Source organism: Mus caroli, unplaced genomic scaffold (assembly GCF_978045245.1).
Source record: "Mus caroli unplaced genomic scaffold, Mus_caroli_1 scaffold_5, whole genome shotgun sequence".
Taxonomy (NCBI): domain Eukaryota; kingdom Metazoa; phylum Chordata; class Mammalia; order Rodentia; family Muridae; genus Mus; species Mus caroli.
Genome location: NW_028227260.1, coordinates 43,566,631 through 43,575,840, shown reverse-complemented (window position 1 = coordinate 43,575,840; position 9,210 = coordinate 43,566,631). Strand labels below are relative to the sequence as shown.

At 40.3% G+C, this 9,210-nt stretch overlaps 1 pseudogene; it reads right to left on the bottom strand.

The window, feature by feature from the left end:
* Positions 1 to 7,159: 7,159 nt before the first annotated feature.
* On the bottom strand, positions 7,160 to 8,975 carry LOC110287428 (F-box only protein 21 pseudogene; annotated as a pseudogene).
* Positions 8,976 to 9,210: the final 235 nt, after the last annotated feature.

Genomic DNA, 9,210 nt, shown 5'->3' with positions numbered 1-9,210 from the left:
TTTTGATTGTTTTCTTTTCCTTTCCAATTGGGACTGAGGTGTCCCCACTTGGGCCCTTCAGCTTGTTGAACTTTTTGAGTTATGTGGACTATATCTTAGGTATTCTGTACCCTTTTTTTGGCTAATATCCACTCATTAGTGAGTACATACCATGCATTTTTTGGGTTTGGGTTACCTCTCTCAACATATTTTCTAGTTACATCCATTCCCCTGCTAAACTTAGGATGTCCTCATTCTTAATAGCTGAGTAGTATTCCATTGTATAAATGGACCACATTTTCTGTATCCATTCTTCTTTAATGAGACATCTGGGTTGATTCCAGCTTCTGGCTATAACAAACAAGGTTGATATGAACATAGTGGAACATGTGCCACTGTGGCATGGTGGGGCATCCTTTGAGTATATTCCCAAGAGTGGTATTGCTGGGTCTTCAGGTATATCTAATTCCAATTTTCTGAAGAACCTCCAGATTGATTTCCAGGGTAGTTTTACCAGTTTGCAATCCCACCAGCAATGAAGGAGTGTTCCTCTTTCTCAACATCCTTGCCAACATGTGTTGTCACCTGAGGTTTTGATCTCAGCCATTATAATTTGTGGAAAGAGGAGTCTTAGGGTCATTTTGATTTGCATTTCTCTGATCACTAAGGACTTTGAACATTTCTTTAGGTGTTTCTCAGCCATCCAAGATTCATTTGTTGTGAGTTCTTGGTTTAGTTCTATACTGCATTTTTTTTTTTTTCATTAGGTTGTTTGGATTTTTGGTCCTTAGCTTCTTGGGTTCTGTATATATACTGATCAATGGGTCTGTTTCTGTACCAATACCATGCAATATTCTTATAATCACTATTGCTCTGTAGTAGAACTTGAGGTCAGGGGTGATGATTCCCCCAGCTGTTATTTTATTGTTAAGAACTGTTTTCGGTGTTCTGGGCTTTTTGCCTTTCCAGATCAATTTGGGAATTGCTCTTTGAGAGTCTTTGAAGAATTGTTTTGAGATTTTTGTTTTGGTTTGGTTTTGGTGGTTTTTTTTTTTTTTTTTTTTTTTTTTTTTTTTTTTTTTTTTTTTGGTTTTCTTGAGACAGGGTTTCTCTATGTAGCCCTGGCTGTCCTGGAACTCACTCTGTAGACCACGCTGGCCTCGATCTCAGAAATCCTCCTGCCTCTGCCTCCCGAGTAATGAGATTAAAGGTGTGCACCTCCACGCCCAGCTGTTTGGGGATTTTAATGGAGATTTGGGAGAGGGAATTTATAGAGCTCACCTCTATCAGGAAGACAGGGCATCAAGTAAGGGAAGGGGTTACCATTCCACAGTAAAAACTATGACCCATAATTGTCCCTGCCCGAAAGGACTGCAGGGATAGAAATGGAGAGGACCCTGAGGAAAAGAAGGTCCAGCGACAGGCCCAAAGTTGGATCCAGCTCAAGGAGAGGTTTGCAAGTTCTGACACTATTACTGAGGCTATGGAGTCATCACAAAAAGGGACCTATCATGACAGCACTCCAGAAGATCCAACAAGCATCTGAAAGGGTCAGAAGGAGATATTTTTTTTAATTAGGTAATTTCCTCAATTACATTTCCAATGCTATCCAAAAAGTCCCCAATACACTCCCCTCCCAGTCCCCCACCCATCCACACCCACCCCTTGGCCCTGGCATTCCCCTGTACTGGGGCATATAAAGTTGGCAAGTCCAATGGGCCTCTCTTTCCAGTGATGGCCTACTAGGCCATCTTTTGATACAAATGCAGCTAGAGACAAGAGCTCTGGGGTACTGGTTAGTTCATAATAATGATCCACCTATGGGGTTGCAGTTCCCTTTAGCTCCTTGGGTCCTTTCTCTAGCTCCTCCATTGGGGGCCCTGTGATCCATCCAATAGCTGACTGTGAGTATCCACTTTTGTGTTTGATAGGCCCCGGCATTGTCTCACAAGAGACAGCTATATCTGGGTCCTTGGACCATCTAAAGACTGCCATATCCAGGGATCCATCCCATAATCAGCTTCCAAACGCTGACAACATTGCATACACTAGAAGGAGATATTTGAACCCAACCATTGGACAGAAGCTGCTGATCCCTGCGGTTGATTTAAGGAAGGCTGAAAAGAGTTGATGGGTAGGGAAATTCTGTAGGAGGACCAGCAGTCTCAATTAATCTGGACTCCTGAGATTTCTCAAACCCTAGACCACTAACCAGGCAGTATACACCAGCTGTTGTGAGGCCCCCAACACACATAACGCAAAGGATTGACTGATTTGGATTTAGTCAGAAAGGATGTACCTAACCCTCAAGAGACTGGTGGCCCAAGCGACTTTTGAGGTCTGGTTGGGTGGACGGTAGGGTCTGGGGATATTGTTGTGGAGACATGGGGATAGGGAAGATGTATGTAATATGGAGCAGTTGGAGAGAGGACGGCACAGGGAATAAAATGTGGAGTGTAAAAATAAACAGATAGATAGATAGATAGATAGATAGATAGATAGATAGAAGACAGGAAAAACAAAAAAGACCAAGAGGTACTCTAAACTACTTAAACATCTCTGCAACCCACTCTGATATGTACATTATTTCTTTTAGATATTTTTGGACTTTTGTATGTCATTTTCTATATAGTTCCATATTATTGCCTTTGCCAGGTCCTATAGGTTTTTATATGCTTTTTCCATTTGTTTATTTCAAGTATTTTTTATTTGGCATGTTGATATTTTTCTTTTTTTACTATTTGTTCCAGAGTTGTTTAATTTTATATATCTGTATAATTGTCAAATATTTTATTGTTATTCTTCTCCAGTTTAATGACATTGTTTTTGAAAAGTAATTGGTATGATTTCACTGTTTTAAATTAGTTGAGATTTGTTTTGTATGTTATTAAATGGTCTGCTTTGGAGAAAATTTCAAATGCTAAAGACAGAACTACATGTTCTTCTTCTATGGAATGAAATATTCTGTCAATATATATTTTTTTTGTTTATTTAGTTTAGATTAAAATGTTGCTGTTCTATTTCATGTACAGATTTTCTATATTGATGTCTTTTCAGTTTGCTGAAAGAAGAGCATTAGAGACCCTCACATATTTTGTTTGAGTTTATCTTATGTTTTGATCACATTAATGTTTGCAGTATACTTTTGCCATATCCATTATTTGGTGATCTGACTTCTTTCCATGACAAAATTACTTTTCTTATATATTTTAACTATTTTCAATTTAAAGTATTTTTATACTGATAAAACTATGGCCTAACATTTCATTTTTTTATTATTTTGTTACAGCCTTTCACATTTATTCCACTTGTTTCTGGGAGGCAGAGGCAGGCGGATTTCTGAGTTCGAGGCCAGCCTGGTCTACAGAGTGAGTTCCAGGACAGCCAGGACTACACAGAGAAACCCTGTCTCGAAAAACCAAAAAAAAAAAAAAAAAAAAAAAAAGAGAGAGATACACTGAAAATTTCCAAGCGATATATGATTGGTCTTATTTTAATCCATCTCATTTCTAGTCTCTGTGTTTTTACTGGAGAATTAAATCATTAACATATAAGATATATATTGTTAAGTAAGGTCTTTATATAGGTGATTTTGGTTGCTAGATCAAGCTATGACCCTTTATCACTGTCTTGAACTTTACTTTATGAATCATTGATTCATTCATTATGTTTTATTTTTGTAACTTATTTTATCTCATTAACCTGTGGCTATTATGAGTGTATATAAAACTTTGTATTATAGCAAACAATTCTGAAATCATAATGGCTTAACATGATAGAGATAAATACAAAATCAAAATGATTAGACATATATTAACAAAAATTTCATACTTGACTACCTCATTTTAAAATTCTTTTTAGAACCTTATGCATAGTGCTTATTTGGGGTGGGGTTTATTTTTAACTTTGTATGTCAATTACAACTTTTCTCCCTTCCTCTCCTGCTTTTACACCCTCCCATATACTTCTCCCTACACTCCTTGAAATGTCTGTGCTTTCTTATCATTTACTGTTAGTCTATGTACTTGACTGTGTATGTGGTAGGTGTGGACCACTGTGACATCGTTCAGAAAACAACCTGCTTGTGTCTTTCCTTCCACTGAGAATTCTGGGGACCAAACTCATTTTATCAGCACACATGTCAAGCACTTTTAGCTGATGAGCTACATTACTGGCCTGTTCTGAATTTTTGATTTGCCTTTTATTAACATTTTCTTTTGCCCTCCTCTTACAACACTACTGTAGTTATGATTTTGTGGTTTATTTTCAGTCTCTATTAAAGATATGAGTGAATTATGAGCAATATTTGAAGGACTTGAACATTCTCAATGTTTTTACATTTGTCTCCTATTAATAGGTAATATATTGGTCAATGTTTTATTGTTATCCTTAACTCCTCTTTCGTCAACATTGATAGATACTTATTGTCTCAGGCATCATTTATTCTGGTAAATGTTCAGATTTCCTCTAATTTTCATGCTGATTCTTCTTTTTTTATTTCAATTTTTAGTAGTTAGTTTCTCCATTTACATTTCAAACGCTATCCCAATGTCCCCTATACACCCTACCCCCACCCTGCTCCCCAACCTACCCACTGCTGCTTTCTGGCCCTGGCATTCCCCTGTACTGGGGCATATGATCTTCGCAAAACCAAGGACCTCCCTTCCCATTGATGGCCGACTAGGCCATCCTCTGCTACATATGCAGCTAGAGACATGAGCTCTGGGCGTACTGGTTAGTTCATATTGTTGATCCTCCTATCGGATTGCCAACCCCCTTATGCTAAATATTGTTAATTGACAATATTTTCTTCCCTTGGTACTGTGAAAATCTTTATGTCATGTTCTGCAACTCTGTTGAGAATTATAGCAACTCATTAAAAAAAAAACCCACATATTTATGTTTGTTGTCTTTGTAGTTTGGACTAGTGTCTTTATCTTTTACCATTGAGAATTTCATCTTAAAGTGACTATGAGTAGACTTGATGAAGTTTACTTGGGGACCACTGTTCTTCCCAAATCAGTATTTCTACACTTCTCTAAAACTAGTCTGATTTTGTTTTTTTCAATATGCTTTTTACCTTTGGCTGTCTCAACATCATTTTGAAACACAGAAACTCAAATAAGTGCTCTTCTAGAACTCCAAAGTTCTTTTAAAAATGTATTAGTCATCTTCCTTTTTATCTTCATTCACTTTCTTTCTTTCATTTTTGGTTTTGTTTTTAGTTTTTAGAGACATAGACTGTAGATTATTTTCCTCCTGCCTCCATATCCCAAGTGGTTGAATTATAGACACATCACACTATATTGTTTTCTTTATACATTTTTCTTCTTTTCCAGTGTTTATTTTATTTTCAAGTATCTTATCTTTGAGCTAACTAATTCTTTCCACTGTTTGTTTACCCTGATACTGACGCCACTGGCCATGCTTTTAATTTTGCTAAGTGTATTTTTTTTCAGCCCCCAAATGTAATTTCTTTGAATTGCTTTCATCCTTTGTTAAGTTCTGGATCATTTCTGTGTTTTTGGATTTTTTCCCAAGATCATAGAGTTCTCATTAAAAAGCTGTTTTTAAGTTCTAACAAATTAAAAAACAACAATTTGCAAAGCTTTTTAAAATTTTCTCCAAGATTGATCTCATTATGAATATTTCCTGATAGTTTTCTTGTACCATAATCTGACTTTTAGGTTATATTCTATATTCCTTTAAAGCTTTGATGCTAGTTTGCAGTTGACATAATCTACGAAAGAGATTTTTTTTCATTCTTACTAATCTGTCTTTGTGTCTTTTCTACCAGAAATTCTAAGTTGGATACTATGTTTATATATATATATATATATATATATATATATATATATATATATATATATATATATATATATACTATCGTCACTGTCACTTTCAATCAGACCGGGGGGTGTGGGGGGGATCTGAATGTGACTTAGGAGTGACAGGGAACACAGAGCCAGTCTCCCCTGGTTAGGCTTCTTCAGTTCATTTTCCTGATCAAAAGAAGAGACCTGTCATCTTGGTTTGGGGACTAGGAGGTACAATGTTTTTGTTTTGGTTTGTTTGTTTGTTTGTTTGTTTGGTTGGTTGGTTGGTTTTTGCTTTTTGTTTTTAACATATATTCATTTGTATTAGATATTTTCTTCATTTACATTTCAAATGCTATCCTCAAACCCCCCTATACCTACCCACTCCCACTTCCTGGCCCTGGCTATTTTTTTATCTTTTTAAAAATTCTTTTTATTATTAAATATTTTCTTTATTTACATTTCAAATGCTATCCTGAAAGTTCCCTATACCCCCCCCCCCCGCCGGCCCTGTTACCCTACCTACCCACTCCCACTTCTTGGCCCTGGCTTCTTGGCCTTTTTGCTAAGATCAAGTGTAGTGACTGGCCCTGGCATTTTAAGAGCAATTTTCCTTTGATCTTCAGGCCTTGAGACTGAAGTGAGCCCATGACCAACCTAAGATCTGCTTATGATACTAGAGTAGATTCTGAAATTAACCAAGGAGTAATCATCAGCAGTTCATGAACGTGGAGAATCTCACTCGGAAAGACCATTGCTGTGCATTTCTTAGAGAACCAGTGTAACAAGACAGAAGCTCACAATAGGCAGAAATGTGCACAGACCCAGTGAGAGAGAAGGGAGCCACTGTTGTTTTCCCAATTTAAATTAAAAATAACAATAAAAAAGGGAATATTTGAAATCTGTTTCGGTATTAGCAAAACAATGAACCATGATCATTCTGACTCCCATCTCCATGCCCTTCTCCGAGTACAACCTAACGCAAGGCAGAGGGCAGAGGGCCTGACTCAGCGACCTGTGTTCCAGAGATAAGGAAACATGGCCCCCGATTGTCCAGCAGGAGAGACTGACACAAGGTAGATGGAGACAGAGATGGGAAGAGGGTGAGAGGACAGAATTGATGGTGACACCCCATGAAGACAGAATGTCACACACTGTCACCAGGGGACAAGCAGACGAGCCATGCTATGGGACACGGTGCCTTTTAACTGATTCACTAGTATAGTGTAGAGCAACGCTGTCTGTGGCTTGAGGAGCACACACCACCTAATGTGGGGAGGCAGCCAGGCTGCTGGTGAAGTGGCTGTCCTGTGCTGACTCCAGGGGCATCACGTGTCCTTCGGGAATCCTGGTCCCCTAGGATTTTATATTGTATCGTACACAAACTCCAGGTCCTCGGGGTACCGGATCTTCAACTTTGCATTTGGGATGTAGTGTGTGCCTGTGAACTCCAAGAAGTAGTACCCTACATCTGGGTGTGAGATTTTCTGAGGCTCCACATTGTATTCCAGGTTTTCTTGGGCTGCATATCTACAGGAGCCATCCTCTACCAGCACATTGTAGAACGGTTGATGGTGGCCATGAGGCAGACTGTACACATTCATGTTTGTGATCTACTCATGCCCCATCATGCACGTGGAGTCCCAGCCATAGATCAAACAGTTGTAGCCGTACCTCTTGTGCTTCATCATGATCCCGATGGAATAGCAGACATCCCTGTGCTTCTCCTCGGAGCACAGCTTCACCTCCATGCCCACCTCCTCCTTCATATGCTCGGTGTGCTCTAACATATGCTGCAGGAGATAGCCCACCGCCGCGTGCTGCCTGGGGTCGAGGTCTAGATGTGCTGGAGGAGGTCAAGCACTTTCTCTGGACAGATGCCCAGGTGGAAGTAGAGTCTGGTTTGGAGGAGCAGGAGCTGCACCTGGTCCAGGTACATCGCCAGGTATAGGTCCAAGGAGTCTCTGAGGAGCTGGGAGGACTGGTCAATGCCTTCCCTCTTGCCCAGGCTTAGCAGGTTACCCACCACCCACTGTAGCACCTTCTTCACATTCACCATGCTGTACAGTGCTGCCGTCACGTGCTGGCCAATCAGGTACTCACACTCTTTCATCTTCAGCTGCTTGCCCTTCAAAAAGCATCTGTGCAGATGTAGTCAAAGATGTCCAGGGTTGCCCCTTCTGCACCTTAGAAGGAAGTGTCTTGGGAAGTTGACAGGTTCCAGGGAGTTGGGGGGGGGGGCAGCTGATAGGTGATGGTCAGGTAGAGCAGAGACATGCTGATGGGGATTCCTGTTCTGCGTGTCAGCGCCTGGTGCATGTAGAGGTTCAAGGCATTATAGTAGTCCATGTGGTTCCCTTTGAACTTCAGCTGGTTGTACAGGACGTAGTTGATGGCGTTCAGCACTTGGCTCTGAAGTTTTATCTTCATTATCATAGAGGACTTACCTGCTCTGAAGGTCAGGCTGGGGTGGCGACTGTGGATGCCACAGAGGGTTTTGCACACAAGCTCCACAATGCTGTGGATCTGGGCCTGGATGTCTCTGCAACTAATGTCGTAGAGCAGGGTGCAGTACTGATCGATTTAAAAGGTATTAAGGTAGGACTCGTAGTCATCAGTCTGTTGCAGGAAAGCCTTGAGGTTATTGAGGATTTTCTGCTGCTGCAGGTAGTAAAGACTTTTCTTTGTGTACTATTTCCAGGTCAAAGATTTTATTCCTTCCATGTTTAGTATACATACCAGCTCATCCTTAAAAAAGATCTTTGGGCCCTCAATGTCCTCAATGTCACTGAAGCCTTACAAGGGACATGCTCTGAAAAGAACTGTTTGGAGGAAGCTACAATCTTTCGGGCTTGTAACCCAGCTTTCTTTATATACTATATATTCCTCTAACCAATTGACATAGTTGGTGGGACTGTAGTGCTTCATCAGGGAGGGCCACCTCACCCGGAAGTGCTCCTTCCACACCTGCCCACTGCTCTGGCACACCTTGCGCAGGCCACTACAGGTGCTGGACAAATGGCCGATGTCGAGGGCCATGAGCAAGCCGCTGCACAGGATGTACTTCAGCACCTTGCCTGGCAGCTGCACCAGACAGCTGGGGCCCTTTGCCTCTGCTGCGGCCTCCTCCGCCAGCTCTGGCATCACCTCCGTAGTGCGGTCTCCTGATACCCCCGCCATCTTGTCCACTTCAGGGTTTTTTTTTTTTTTTTTTTTTTTTTTTTTTAATAAGGAGAAAATTAACTGTGGAGATGAGGAGTAGTTTGCTTTGGAACTGCTACCATACTTATTCTGAATTATTTGACAGACTATATGTAAGTCATATTATTCTTAATGCAAACCCATATATTTGTTTCTTTCCTATATAAGATCTCATTCATAGGGAAAAATTGGGGTAATTGTGGTGGGGCTAATA